The sequence below is a fragment of the Zosterops lateralis genome, assembly GCF_965231275.1.
Source record: "Zosterops lateralis genome assembly, chromosome: 19".
Lineage (NCBI taxonomy): Eukaryota > Metazoa > Chordata > Aves > Passeriformes > Zosteropidae > Zosterops > Zosterops lateralis.
The window spans coordinates 281,425-296,394 of NC_139779.1; positions in this window are offsets into that span (position 1 = coordinate 281,425).

Here is a 14,970-nt window from a genome sequence, read left to right on the forward strand (position 1 = left end):
GAAACAGCAGCAGTTCAGCTCCCACAGCTCTGCCCACCCGCGGCCCGACAGGGATGCGGTGACGGCACCACGAGGTTCAGGTGAGAGAAGCAGCGCCCGTCGGTTTCCAAACCCCCTGATGTGTTGATGTGCCAAGTCGGCCACTAGATGGCAACAAAAGCCCAAAGGATCTGCCCTGGGCAGGGGAGGACCGCAGAGCTCGGCCTGGGGTTGCCCCAGGAGATAAATCTGAAGATACCAGAGAAGCTCAGAAAATAAATGTGCCGGCGTTCCGCTGGGTGATGAGGATTTGTTTTTGTTACTGCCTGTTCCTTAAAAAAATAGATGGGCTGTGTTTACTGAGCACAAAACTATTATCAGATTAAAAGTATTTATCTGTGCAGGAAAAGGATGCTCAGCCTCAGCAGGACGGGTGTTCAGAGGACGTGGCATCACACTCCTGAGGCTCTGCTGAGGTTTCAAACACCCTGGGGTTTCAGTGTTTTACCCTGAAGCTTAAGGCATATTTTTATACTTTGGCAGTGGCGGGAGTCAATCCATTTCTGTATGACCCTCCTTCCCTGGTAAACCCTTACCTACATGCCCCTCCATACTGTACTTTTTTAAACAATCCTTTGTTGTAGTGACAATTTTAACACCAATCTCTGAGACACCAGAATGGGGGACACTTCATATTTCTCCATTTCCTGGGTGCTGTGCGCTGGTGACTATGCTGTGTGCTGTGTATTAATTTTGCTCAAAGGTTAATCTCATTTGAATGAAGGATTTTTGTGTGTACACAAAACATTGCAAAGCCAGCTGGCATATCCTACTCCCAGACACTGTTGTGATTCCAAAGCAGTGTTATGGGAAGCAGAAGGAACTAAATGAGGAAATTAAACTGACAATATACCCTGCAGTGAGCTGATGGGGAGAAGCTGAATGACCTATTTTTGAATTTGCCCACTGCTGCTTCTCAATGGTTCTGTTGCAAAAGAAGACAATGCAGGATCTCACTGTTTTACTGTTGTCTTATATGGGTGTGGATTTTCAATAATCCAGAGGGTAAAGTCATCTGTTGAGCCAACACGAGGCCCCCACGCTGCCCAAGCATATTAAAACAAACACATATATTTTGTGAACTGTATCCAACAATGTAACCTGTGTAGTACTTCAGGACTGACATCTCCTCATTTGCTGCTGAAGAGATTTCTGGGTGTCTTGAGTTGAGTCACGTTGGGATAAAATTTGGCAGAAACTTGAGCTCAAGTACTTTTTTTATTATTTAGAAAAAACCCTCCAAAAAGTAAACAAACTATTAGAGAGATGACCAGGACCATCTTCTCCTGTGGTATATGAACATATGTCCCTGAAATTCAGAAAGAAATGCAGTGAAAGTGCAAGTTACCAGTGGGGGAGAGTGATGGACTAAGGTAGGCAGAAATGTCTCCAAGGGATGGCAAATTGCAGAGGCAGCAGAAGCAGCAGAGCAGAAGCAAATTCACCCCTGGGCTGTGGAAACTGGTGTCATTCAACTGCACAAGTAGTGGGGACTCTGTTCTCTGCCACATTCTAAAATCCAGAACAGAAGTGGCGAATAATAGTTATGTCTGAGTTCCAAAGTAGACAGAGCTTAAATCTCCATAAGATTGCTCTGAACTTTTTTTTTTTTTTTTTTTTTTTTTTTTTTTTTTTTTTTTTTTTTTTTTAAATCTACCTACATGAGGGAAAGAAAAAAAGAGAGAGAAGGAACTGCAGAAAAATGAGAGCTGGTGCTCATTCTTGATTTCAGAACCTGACCTAAATGACTTTGATCTCTGCAAGCAAACCTGTTTCACCGATACCTGCCAGTGCTGCTGCCAACCTGCACACAGCATTTTACTGTCAGGCAATTATAAGCTACAACTGTGATGCCACTTCAGCTTCAATGTTTGCCCTTTTAATTTTCTCTGTTGCTATGGCAGCAACAAATGATTGCGATCACTGCTGTTTATATTGCAGTCCAAGTCACATCAATAGAAATCTTGGAAACAAAACAATAAAAATCTGACTTAACTGTATAATGCATGTGTTGTTGTACATAATAGGTTGTTTGCAATAACCAGGATTCTTCAAAATCTTTTTTTCCTGTAGCATTTGGAAAATTCCTTTAACTAATAGTTGTGAAATGATAATTTACATTTAATATGTGCTTACTCAGTGCTCTTAAAGTAGCTGGACAAGATTTCTTTTAGACTGTTTCCTATGTTCTTGAAAGCAAATACTTTAATGGCCTTTCCAGTGTTGAAGAAAGGCTACTTTATCTTTTTGCACACTGTATTAATCATAGTAGTACATTAGGTCTGAAATAATACATCTTTAAAAAGATACTTCGGTACTTTCCTGTTGTTTTGTCTGTTTAGACTGTCCAGGCTCAGGCCTCTGCTGGAAGAACACTGCTCCCAGTCCAGCCCAGCATCAGCCAAAGAGACAGCAGAGCTGTCAGGGTGTGAGTTCATTTCCTGGACAGTGAGGAGTCCCCACCTGCCCAGCTGAGCTGCAGGGCTGGGATCCCTTTGCTGGGTGATGTGACTTTTCTCACAGAAAGTTCAGTCTCTATGGGAGAACTCAGGAAGGCAATTTGCTCTTTAAATGACCCCAATGCACACTGAGTGTGTTGAAGAAAAAAGCCATTTCCTAGTGACTAAATTTCATCTCAAAAGCAATTTTCCAATCAATTACAATGCAATTTAACTGCTAACTGTTTAATTATCAAAAAAAGAAGCTATTTTGGTCTCTGTTCTTGTATTTATGAACCATGCTTTAAAATTTAATCTTTAGGGTTTTGCATGGAGGAATGTGACTGCTCTATTGATGAAATTATAGTAAAATTTTAATTTTCTCTTCAATGTATTATATTAGTTTAAGGAAATATTGTTTGCACAGAAGCTTTTGAAATAGGAGAATCATTGATTTCTACAGGAGCTTGAATCTTTATTGTTATTTTCATGCACTATAAAAATTGCATTATCTTATGCATATTTTATTACAGGAGCATTGAGATTATTTTGTTTGTTCGTTTACTTTTGTTTTCCTAATCTTGTGTAAGAATTTCAGTCCTGGAAACATGCTGAAACTAGAGCAAGGTTCCCCTTGAAAAAGGAACTTGTGTCTCTGGAGGGACTGAAAAGGGGCATTGCAGGGGTGGTTCATGAGGGCTGTGATGCTGCTCCTGCTTGTGACGTCCTGTCTTGAGGTGAGCACCGTGGTGGAGCACACAGGGCTCAGATCTGAAAATGGGAAAACATTTGAGTAGCAGAGCTGACACATCTTGCAATTTTTATTTAAAATCTTGCAGCGCTTGCTGTTTCTCCTTGAAGCTCCAGTTCCCAGAGTTTTCTGAGAGGAAGAGGGGAGCTGAGGTGTGAGGGGGTGGGTGGGCTCCTAATTAGGAGATAAATAAACAGGCATTTCTCCAAGGTGTCATGGGCATTAAATTGGAGTTTGATGGTGGCACTGACTGGATGCCTTCTTTTTGTTCCCCCTTCTCTCACAACTTTTAGATTATTGCAGGAAATGTGTTACATAAAACTCCTGTGCAGGTCAAGACCCACATCACTGCTCCTTGGCGTGTCATGATCACTTTGCTCATGTTTGTGTGTCCTTGTGCATGTCTGGTCACTTTTAAAATTATAGTGCAGAAATTATACCAGACATGGTAATTATTAATCTGCTCTTTTCAATTTTCAAAAGCCTCTAATTGTTTTAGGAATAAATTACCAGTTCACAGCTCCGGCACTTTGCAAATCTCACTATTACACACTTAGGGAAAAAAAGCAGTTTTTGTGAGGAATGTCTGTTTTCCTTATTTCTCACACGTGTCCATGTGGCTGTTGTTTATTGCCAGTGTGTCTGTCTGGAAGGTTCTGTTTATGAGCACAGTGGTGTGGCACAGATAATTATTTATTGATCTAGCTCAAATGATTAACGATTCAGCTTTAACAGTTCTGTTCTATTACTGTGCATAAAGAGCACTGAAGTAATTAAAACAGTTTGATTGCTTTGAGTAAGGTGAGGTTTAACACATAGACACAGAGTGTCACCCGAGGGTGGCAGTGTTAAAGCCCAGGTGCAGCACAGCCTGGAGGAGCCCTGAGCCAGCTGCAGAGCCCTGAGCTGGGAAAGGCACATACACCCTTCAAAGGAAGCTTTGGGGGCAAGTTCCCTCATGAAACTCCACTGCTGGAGTTTAAATATTGACTGGAAAGACAGAATTGCTGGTCACAATCCTGTGCAGGCTTATCCTCAGTTTTCCAGTTTCAGGGAGTGAGTCATCCTGTTTGTGTGAGAGGATGAGTCCTGTGTGCAGCACCAGGATCAAGTGGCTGCAGGAGCTGAGGTGCAGCCATCAGAATGTTTGCCCTGGAGCTGAAGGGCACAGCTGTGGGAGCTGCCCCTGGCTGTGAGTGAGGAGAGAGCTGTGGTTTGCAGGTCCATTCTGGCTGAATGAGGAGGACCATCCCCAAAGCCTCTGCTCTGGCAGGGCAGGGCTGGGGCCAGGCAGGAGCTCTTCCCTCCCCACGGTGCAGGGGGGTGCACAGGGCCCTTGGCCTCTTCTGCCATCACTGTTGGGGGAGCTGTGGTGGGATTGTGGGGTGCTGGGGAGGGTATCACACCCACACCCACACCCACACCAAAGGTGCTTTTTGATTCATCTCTGCTGTTCCCGAGGAGTGGAAACAAATTTGGAAGGTGAAATGAGTCCAGCAAATGGATTTTTTCCCATGAAATGTGACTTTTATCTCTGCTAAGCCTACCTATTTAGATTATAAAGCTGAGGATTGAAATGGTTTGTTCCACTTTCTCTGCTACCAAATGCCTGTTTAAATAAAAGGTTTGCTAAATAATTCATACAAATAATATTCAATAATTGATAAACTTTGTAATAAAGATTGAAGCCTAACCCAGTAAAACTCCAAGTGCTTTTATGTTCTTTATTAGCTAATTCTGTTGAGAAAAGTACTGTTTCTGTGTGGAAGTTTTTGTGTTGGTTGTTTGTATTTTTGTTTTTAATTGTTTGTTGGGTTTTTGTTTATTTGTTTTTCTTGTCACCTTTCAACTGGCCTCACAGAAAGCAGGGTTTAGAGATTTGGCACCAGTAACAAGCCAAGCCATGACTCACAGGGGCACCAGGGCTTACCTGGTCTCTGCTGTGCTCAGCCTCAGCACAGGCACAGCTCAAGGGCCCAGTTTGGACCAACTTCCCTCTAAAACTGCTGGAGTCAGCCCATGGGTGAAGCATCTCTTTGGGTCATTGAATAAACGAGGCAGAGGTGTTTCTGCCTGTGGGAGGATGTCAGCTCAGCGTGGCTCTGTGGGGAGGCAATCCTTGGCAGCTCCTCTCCATCTCCTGGCCCGTGGCTCTGCAGGGGGGGCCGGAGGGGCTCCTGATGCACTTCCAATCCCTGCATTGCAGCTGATCTCTGCCTCAGTGCTCAGCAAAGCAGGAAGCAGGTCCAGCTCAATGTGAGGTCACTAAGCATATTTTAAAACACAATTAGCTCTCCTCTCCTGCAGATGTTCTCATTCAAAGATAAATTCACTTTCTTCTGATATGGAGGAATAAGAAATGACAATTTAGGGCCGTTTCTGTAATGTAATGTAATGTAAGCATCTTGTGCATCCGTTTCACATTTTTTAAAGATTTGTGTCTGGCTTCCCATCTGGTCTGGAGCCTTGGGGGCCTAGAGGCACAGCAGAGACAAGGCACCTTCCCTTCCTAGGTTTGAATCTCATTTCCCCACATGCAGATCCTCCTACAAGTTAATGACACCTTGGTGTCATATGGGTGAAATGGGCGAGGGAAATACTTAGATCCTAGAAATGCCTTAGCTCTGCTCTGTTTTTGGATTAGTGCTACAGGAAGTTTGTCACAGGTGCTGTGATGTCCCTCCTGTGACACTTCACCCCTGTGAATGCTGCTGAGACAAGCGGTCACTGTGAGACAGAGCTTTGGGAAGTGGTGGATCAAGTGTGCTGCAGCAGGCTAAAAATAAAAGAGAAATCAATAGCGAGTCACGTACAATAATGAAAATCTGCAAATTGATTGAATATTTACCATGCTGGAATAAGGCTATAGCAGTGTTTTCTGTGTCAGAGCCTGCTCTGGTGGGAGAGGGACATGGCCAAGAGCTCCGTGTTGCCGGGGCAGGATGTGAGTGCTGCAGAAATGCTCTGGTGTCACCTGCCCTCCTGTCACCTGCCCTCCCTGCCAGTGAAACCCTTCTGGCCCCTCTGCCTGGGTGAGTTGGAGACACGCTCACTCCCTCCCTTACCTGGAAGGACAAGAACAGTTGAAATCCCCGTTTCATGTTGCTAAAAATGTGGTGTTGAGGAGCAGTTCTTGGTGGGCATCTATATTTATTTTTTTTTTCCAGTTGATTTGGCAGAACCAAGATTTCCCAACCTTCCCAATCTCCATCTGCCTTTAAGTGGGAATGAATGCTAGTTCATTCCCGTTTATGGGGTGGGAGGTGAGGGAGTTTGCATGCTGCTGCAAAGGTGCCTGCAGACTGGTTTTATTTCCATTGAAGTACCCAGCAGCTTGAGAAACAATACTCTGACCTTCAAAACACTGTCTAGGCAAAACAAGCAAACAAGCAAGTAAGAGATATTTTATTCCCGAAGCACGAGGACTCTGATTCATTATCCCTTGGCTCTGAAGATTGTCACTGAAAGCTGCTTTGGATTCTAACCCCTTGCAAAAACTGTGGGCAGTGGGTGTGAGAAGGGGTCTGGAGCTCTGCAAGAGGCTGTCTGACTAATATTTTGTGGTTGTAGCTCCAGAGGGGTTTTAAAGGCAAAGGCATGGAATGAATTTGAAACTGATAGCTTTGAGAATGAACAGAACAGTCAATTATTAGCTAAAATTTCACTGAAGTACCTTTCTGCTCAAGTGAGTAGTGCAGGAAATATTATTTGCAATAATTACGTACCTGACTTGGATTTACAAAACCATGATTGTGTTATATATAGTTTGGAACAACTTTGATAAACTTGTTCGTTTTGTGCTATCAATTTAGAGAAGACAGGAACCATTTGTTTATGAAAATTTACCATAAATAAACAATGAGACAAGACCTAGATTTATGGCTTAATATTGTAACTGGGTTTTGCTGAAGAAAAAGTGTTCTTTTGAAAGAGCAAACTTATTTGTGTACACAAGGAAGGTGTAGCATGTTGCAGATGGCTCATGAAATGCATGTCAGCTTGTTTGGGTGGGAATTGCATTCACTGGGGAGATAAAAAGTTCACAAAATCCATTGCAGATGATATATAAAGAGTAAAAAATGTAGGGGCTCCTGCATGTATCTGCATGAAGACACTCAGAGTGAAGTCAGCGAAGTGGGGCTCCTGCTTTCCTGGCCAGGCCAAATGCAGTCAGTCACAGCCTGGTTGGTGAGGAAGGATTTAATTTCTCTTGTTTTCAGTGCCAGTGCCTCTAGAAAGGGCACTCTGTCCTGGGGTCCCAGCCTGGGGGATTTATTGCAGCACAAGACAAGAAAGCCTCACAGGAAACATTTCATCTGGGACCTGTTGTGATTTTTCTTTCAAGGTGTTGGGAAATTCCCATTTCCTAAAATGAATTTTTCTTGTTCTACGAAGTGCAGAGGTGATCCACAGTCACGGGTCTGCTCCAGCTCTTGAGGGAAAGGGTTCCTCTGTGTGATAAAATTTTGCATGTCCTGATCTTCTGGGGGCAAAGAACTTCCCAAGGAAATAGAATGGGAAGGAAATCTGTGCCTGCGAAAGGCCATGAGGGTGAACTGTCAGAGCAACCCTGGCCCCAGGACATCCAGCCCGTTCCATCGCCTCCCAGTATTTCCATCATTTCCACAGCAAAGCCCCTCCAGTGCTGTGGGGGGACCCGTGTCAGCCTGGAGGCTGCAGTGTTGGGATTCCTGGCTGCTCCAGGAGGCTGCTGAATCCCAATATGTTCTCCCATATGTTTTAACACTTTTGCATTTCTTCCATCTGTTTATGGGAAATTTGAAGGAATTTAATGATCTTTTCCAGGGTTATTAAACCAACAGCTGTTGTCACTAATAGAGGACATTCTTTATGGCAGTGTGCAGATTCCAGTGATAAATCCAGCCCTACCACCCTATATTTCTTTTTATGAATGCAGCATTTGTACTGAAACTGAGGTTATGAATACAGGCAGTTCTTAAACTATTATTTTATGATATAGCTTTGGCATAAAAATAGGATTTTTTTTTTTTCTTCTCCCCTGGTTCCTGAGTGCTTTTACTATGAAATACATTTTATGCTGGGTGAGACAGAAATTTTTTTTGTTCTCGTTTTCCTTCCTTCTCCTATTTTTGTTCTCCCTGATGAAAAGGCAAACTGAAAAACTGGGAAAAAATGCTCAGAAGAATGGAATACATCACAACTGAATAACCATTTTTGGTGATGCAGGATGAAATTACCCTCTGGTACACCAAAGTGATGGTGACTTTGGTTATATATGGGCAGGTTTTTGCTTCGTGTTTGTCTTACTGTCCTGAAGACTGTAAATATCTGCCTGGATATATGTTATGTCTAATTACACACTATCCTGTTTTTCAATACTTTCACTTAATACTCTATAGTGAAGGGCGTGTTTTGCTGCATGACTCTGGTTTTTTTTCCTATTTTTTTTAACTGTAACATAACCCAAAATAATAATTACTGTTTTGAGCTCAGTGAAATACCTGATGTAAGGTAATTATGTTCTATGTATTTTCATAATGGCTCTATATCTAATATTTTCAATATCTTTTTCTAAATATTTACTGTTCCCTTGAAGGCTTTCAGAGCTTCTGGCACCTGTGAGTGGCAAAGCATCAAGGAGAACACAGTGGGACCATAGTAGACTCCCTCTGTTTCATGGTTTAATGTGTCGGAATGAAAGCAAATAACAGCAGAAAAACAGTCTGCTAACATCACTCTCAAAGTATTTGAGGTACTTTAACTATTATTAAAGTTGTATATAAACTGCCAGGAGACTTCTGATGGATATCACTTAGGGGTAATCACAGCATTTGTGTCATTAAAAAACAAAAACAAGAAGAAAATGCTTTTCTGTTGTTTTCTGTGACTTATTCATCCTGCACCTTAAAAAACAAAGCACAAGACAAAGTAGTTTTTCATCTTGACTGAAACGCATTTTAAAATTAATTGGTTTACTGGCTTGAAAGCTTCATAAATTGGATTAGAGGCCCATACATATATACTGGCTACAGGTAACGGGTGATCTGCCCTGTTTGATATATTTTGATTGATTTTCTCACCTACATTTTAATTAAAATAATCTCTGCACTGACATCATAGGCAGAGATGGCCGGAAGCTGAGTGATTCTTCCTGCCCTGGGAGAAAATTTGGGCTCAAATTACCAATTTAAGAGGGATTTATCAAACCTGTACAAAATGCATATATTGGAACCTGAATTAATTAGCATGGAAATGAGTGAGCACAGTTAAGTACATACATCTTGTTAGTATTCAGCATTGCTACCCTGAGATGAAAGAATAGGAAATGAAAAAGATGGAATGAGTGAGAAGAGGAAGCAAAAAACCAGATGTTTCTTAATCTGTGGTGGTGATTCATGACAGTTTCCTTGTATCATATCTATGTCCAAGTGCGTCTGTCTATATTAGAGGTAATTAATAAATTATCATGCATCTATCTAAGGGTTTTATGCTGTCACTTAGCACTGCAAGTATGTGCCTTCTTTGGGAAATGGAAGCAATAATTGAAATTTAGGGATCTTCACACACTTTAGTGTAAATTATTCTCTCTTTTTTTTTTTTTTTTTTTCCTGAGCCAAAACTTTATGTTAAAAGCAGCAATCCTTTCCTGGAAGGGCAGGGGCTCATATACCATGACTGTGAATATCCTGTAACTTCATGGGTCTATGGATAATGAGACAGACGTACAGTGACACAGAGGGATGAATTAAACATTTGCCATTCACCTTTGAGAGAAGAATCCTGATCTAGAATATCAAATTGAAGTGAAGTAGAATTGAGCCTGTGTAAAGTTTCAGCTCTGGTGAGCCTTCAAGAGCAATATTTGCTACTCTTCTGACAAGCTGGACTTGTAGCCTCATCCACTTCAAAGGAAAAGAAAAGCAAAAGGGAAATTGTCTTTAGAGAACAGCAGGGACTTTGGATCATTTATTCCTCACAGCATTTCTTCTCAACCAGAACTTCTCTGTGGTTGCTTCAGGCTGAGTTTTAAAAATTAGGGGTTTAGATGTTATTTTCTGCTTCCTAGGGAACTCATTTGGAAGCACATTTTCTGGCAAATTGTGAACCTTGGGAAGGGGGTAAAAAAGACTCTTGTTCCCCAGGAATTGGGGACCCCTGTTCCTGCTGCTGGTGCCTGTTTTCTGCCTGGCAGCATTCCCTACAGCGCTGGAGAAACTTCGCCAGTGCAGGGGAACCCAGAGCTCTGATGTCTCCTGGCCGGACTGAGGGGCATTAATTACCCCAACAGCCCAGGGCTCCTCCTTGGGGTCAGGCAAGGGCCTGGTGCTCCTGCCATTCCCCAGCATTCTCACAGTCCTTCCCTCTTTGAAGTGAGTCTGAATCCCCAGTATTGTCACATTTGTGAGGAAAAGTTGCATAAAATTCATTGCATTTCAGAGATGAAGAATCCACCCTGAAAGGGAAGATTGCCTTTGAAATACATCAGGTCTTGGTGATGTTTTAAGGGTAGTGCTTACAGCATTTTTCACTATCAAGGTGACAGTAATTGAAAGACAGATTTCCTGCAACTTTGGCATTTATATTTTGACTGAGAAAAGGTCAGCTTCTTCGTGGAGTATTTGTTAAACTGGTGGAATGGCATCGGAATGTCACATTGTCTTTCTGATAGTGTCGCCAGTGCTTTGATTAACACAAGTTTAACCTGCAATGCAGAACGAAACACAAATCACTGCAGAAGGAAAACTAGTCCCGAGTTCCTGAGATCAGCACGAAGATTTTTCCTTGATTTCCTTCCTAGTTCTGGGATCTGGTCTAACTGAAACATCAAGAAAAATATAAATTGTTGCAATTTTTAAAAAAACATACTGGCAAAGGATCACTATAAACTTACTGCAGGTTTTTCTGTTGTGTATCCTGTAACCATCTCCTTTGCCAAGTTGCTTGTCATGAGGTTTTTCGTCTTGACTGTCTTGGAAGTGAGCAGGATGAACGTGTAAGTGCAGATTTGCAGGTCAGCACCAGATCAAAAGGACTTTGAGTTGGTATTCCCTCTGAACTGAAAGGTCCGAGACTTCCTGCTCTTTTATACTGTAGCAGGTCTATTAACGCTTGACTTCTGTACCTCAAACGTTATCGGAATGATAAATTCCTTGACAGCTGCTTGCTCAAAATTTTAACCATCATGTTCCGGGAGATTGTGGAGAGGTACTTGATGTGGAATGTGTAATGAGGCTGCCTCTTGCTGCAGGTGAGCAGGATTGTTCTGCTCTTTTCATTTGTGGAAAATGTGGCCGCCCTGTTGGAATCATTTGCATGGATTGAATTGGAGTTAGAGATCCCGAGGTCTGGTTTGAGTTGTTCTGAATTTGGGTCTGTTCATAGAGCAGAAGCTTGTTTCTTCTATTGAGATGATGCTTCTGACTTCCTAGAAGCCATTATCTGGTATGAGTGTTTAGCTGTAATTTAAGAACATGCATTTGTTTTCAGTGGTCGGGTGAGTGGCTTGGAGCATAATCCTGGGAGAGTTTGATATTTAGCATGTTTAAAGGCCTTTGAAAAAAAGCCCTATAATGTTAACGTTCACTGCTTTTCCCCTCTGTTACATCTGCACCTGATCTCCTTAGTCTGACCTTCCTTAGACTAAATTGTCCTCTCACCTGTTTTTCTTAAGCAATTTTGAGACTTCAGATCATTCCCCTCTGCATTCTCTCCAGTCGATATTTTGCAGCATCGTGAGTCAATTCACATTTCATCTACAATCCATGATGAGCATAGATTCCCTCCTGCAGGATGCTGCACAGGCGTGTTTCTTACCCTGTGTGTTTGTCCTGCCTGTTTTTCTTGCCTTTTGTCTGTTGACTGACTGGGGGCAGCAGGAGAAGCAGAAAAGCCTTGGTGCTGTGCCTCAGTGTTCAGTGATAGCTGAGATGTCTCTGTGCTATCAGTGCTGCATTGGCCACATTTCTAGCACAGCACCATTTTGGTTTAGGGTGCAATTATCCATGTCCTAAGAGAATCCAGAGGGAATAATGGGCAAGACTTTCTGTATCTCTTGTGTGCTCCTGCCTGTGACACACTTACCATGTTAGGCATTGCTAACATGTTAAATTTAGGGGCTCCAGGTAATGAAAAGACATGAATTTGGTTACTTCAGAGGTGGGACCACGCAGGATGATGTGACCTCCTGCCTCCTCCTCCCTGTGAACCTCCCTGCTCAGAGGAGGAAGAGGCCTGTTCCCAAAATAGCAGTGGCTGAACAAGAGAGTGGCTTTGATTTGTGATCCTCCAAAGCAAAGAAATACTAGGCAGGGTGTCCTTTGTGTTCAGCATATACGTGCTTGCTAAAGAATTTCTTTCAAGGCTGAACTTTTAGCTGAGGATTTATCTGCAGCGCTGTCATACAGATGTGTTGAAGTTTAAAACTAGATAATGCCGGTGTTATCTCAGCACAGGGAAAATAGCTGAATTCACAGGGTATTTGGCAAATGGTTTGCCACATGAAGTTTCCCATATCTGTATAAACACAGCTGACAACAGCTGAGGACTAGTTTTAGAGGGCAAGCCGCAGTTGCTCTAGTAAATACAGCTGTTGGAGCACATGGCTTGGCTTTAATTAAAGAGTTTCTGTGCACAGGGACTGGGAGAGGTCAGCCCACAGTGTTGGTCACACAGGTAAGAGTCTTTTCTAGAGGTTTTTTCCTTCCACCAGGGACTCTCCCCTGCTGTGGAGATAATGCTCTGACACAAGCAGTGTCAGTACCAGCATGGGTTGTCTTTGCTGCAGCTGCACACTGTGACTCAAGATCATTAAACCAGGGAGGAAGATGTTAGTCATCGCAGGGCTTTTTGTGATTTTATTCCCCAAGGCTTCAAAGGGGTAACAGGAGAATTGGAATTTCAGAACCACTCCATGCCCAGCTAAGCACAAAATCACACCATCAAATTTTCAAGTCAATTAACACAGTAGGAGGGCATTGTGCATTACTGAAAGTGTCTTTTGTTTAAACACCTCAGTGAAAACCGGGCTCTGAAACTGAGCCTAAACTTTTACTGTGCCCCTGTTTACTGGCTCTCTAAAATTACCCTTCATACTTACACAAATGTTTTGACATTTCGGTAATGCCACATTGAGTAACGTCTACTTATAGCAACTACCTGGCCCATTTTCCAGGTGACAACCCTTTCAGAGAGTGACTCCCAGCACAGCCAGAGTGGCCAGGCTCTGGTAACACACCAGGGAGGAAGAGGAAGAACATTATGAGTCACCTCATTGGCCACAGTCTGTGCAGCTTTGTCACAGGGTCTTACCCAGAGACATTACAAACAACAAATACTCAGAGTATTTCCCTATAGACAAAAAAAAAATTACTACTGATGAATTTCAAAGTAAACAAAACTGACAAAAAATACTAACTTGTTTCCAAACTCAGGAAAACTTGTTCCAGGGCCCAGTTTCTAGGATTGAACCAGTACTTCAGAAGTTGTATGGAGCGACATGGAAATGAGTGTCTTGGCAAAGTCCAGTGAGACCTTTGGACATCACATTGTTTTCACTGGCCTTGATCCACACTTTTAAAATTTTGAGAACTAAAGGTCGCTTCTATCTGTTGCTTCCACTGGCCAGTTGGCTGATCCTTGGATCTGATCCTCATTTGTAAGAACTAAATCTGTCTCTTGCTGAACTCAGCAGAGCCTGCAGATGGTCTAAGTCTGCACTTTCTTCTGAGACTGGTTTTGCAGGGAATTTTTGTAAGGCTGTTTTTTTTTTTTTTTTTGTCACAGAGATGATTCAACGATGCCATTGAATTTGCCCAGTAGTTCTTTCCACTGATAGCCATCTGTGTTTTGTATCCTTGCATCCACTAAAATTCTTCATTCTTCTTCTATTTCCAGCATTGGAATGATCTGTGAAACACTGCCTGTCATTAGGTGAATCTGAGTAAGGAATAGTTCCTGCAGCTTTGTCTTGTTTTCTAGAAAGCTCAAAGGCAGAGAAGATACATTAATGCATATTGCAAGCAAGAAGTGCCTCCTCCAACCACAGCAGGAGTTAAAAACGTAAGGCAAAGCAATAAATCCTGCACCTGGAGCAGTCAGGAAGTATGGGCACACCCATACCAATTTTATTTCAAAAATTGGAAATCTTAGCAGAGTCGTCAGGCTTATACCCACTAACTTGATCGTTATGTCCTTTTTATTATTGGGAAAAGGATCTACTATTGTAGGTATTATCATCACATATTGCTATTATGAGATTTAGATGGTCACTGTGGGATAATAATTTACACCTTGCTGGGACTTGAAGCTGAAGTCTAATATGTGAGTTTCTTCTGTGAGGTTTAGAGATTGATAGCTCATGTGTTTGCTGAGTGGGGTGTGAGGCAGGGCTGTGGGATGCCTTGAGTGAGCTGTTCCACCACCCCAAGCCCCTCATGGAGCCCCAGTGCTCCCTGAACATGGGACAGGAGGCAGGGTGGGCACGCTGGGGGGAGGCTGATCTGCAGAGGATGACAGCTGGATGTGGCACCATTCACCACAAGGCATATTACATCATTATCAGGTAAATCTTGAATTTGCTTCTGGTCAACATGATTGACAGTTAATTTTCACCTTCGTTAATGACAAAGGATTTCGTTTGCAGAAGTGATTCTAATTATCCTTTTTTTTTTTTTTTTTTTTTTTGTAATAGCCTATCCCTGAGACAATTAGTGCCATTGATTCTAACCTTAGATTCAATTATTTCAGAGAATTCATTAGCAT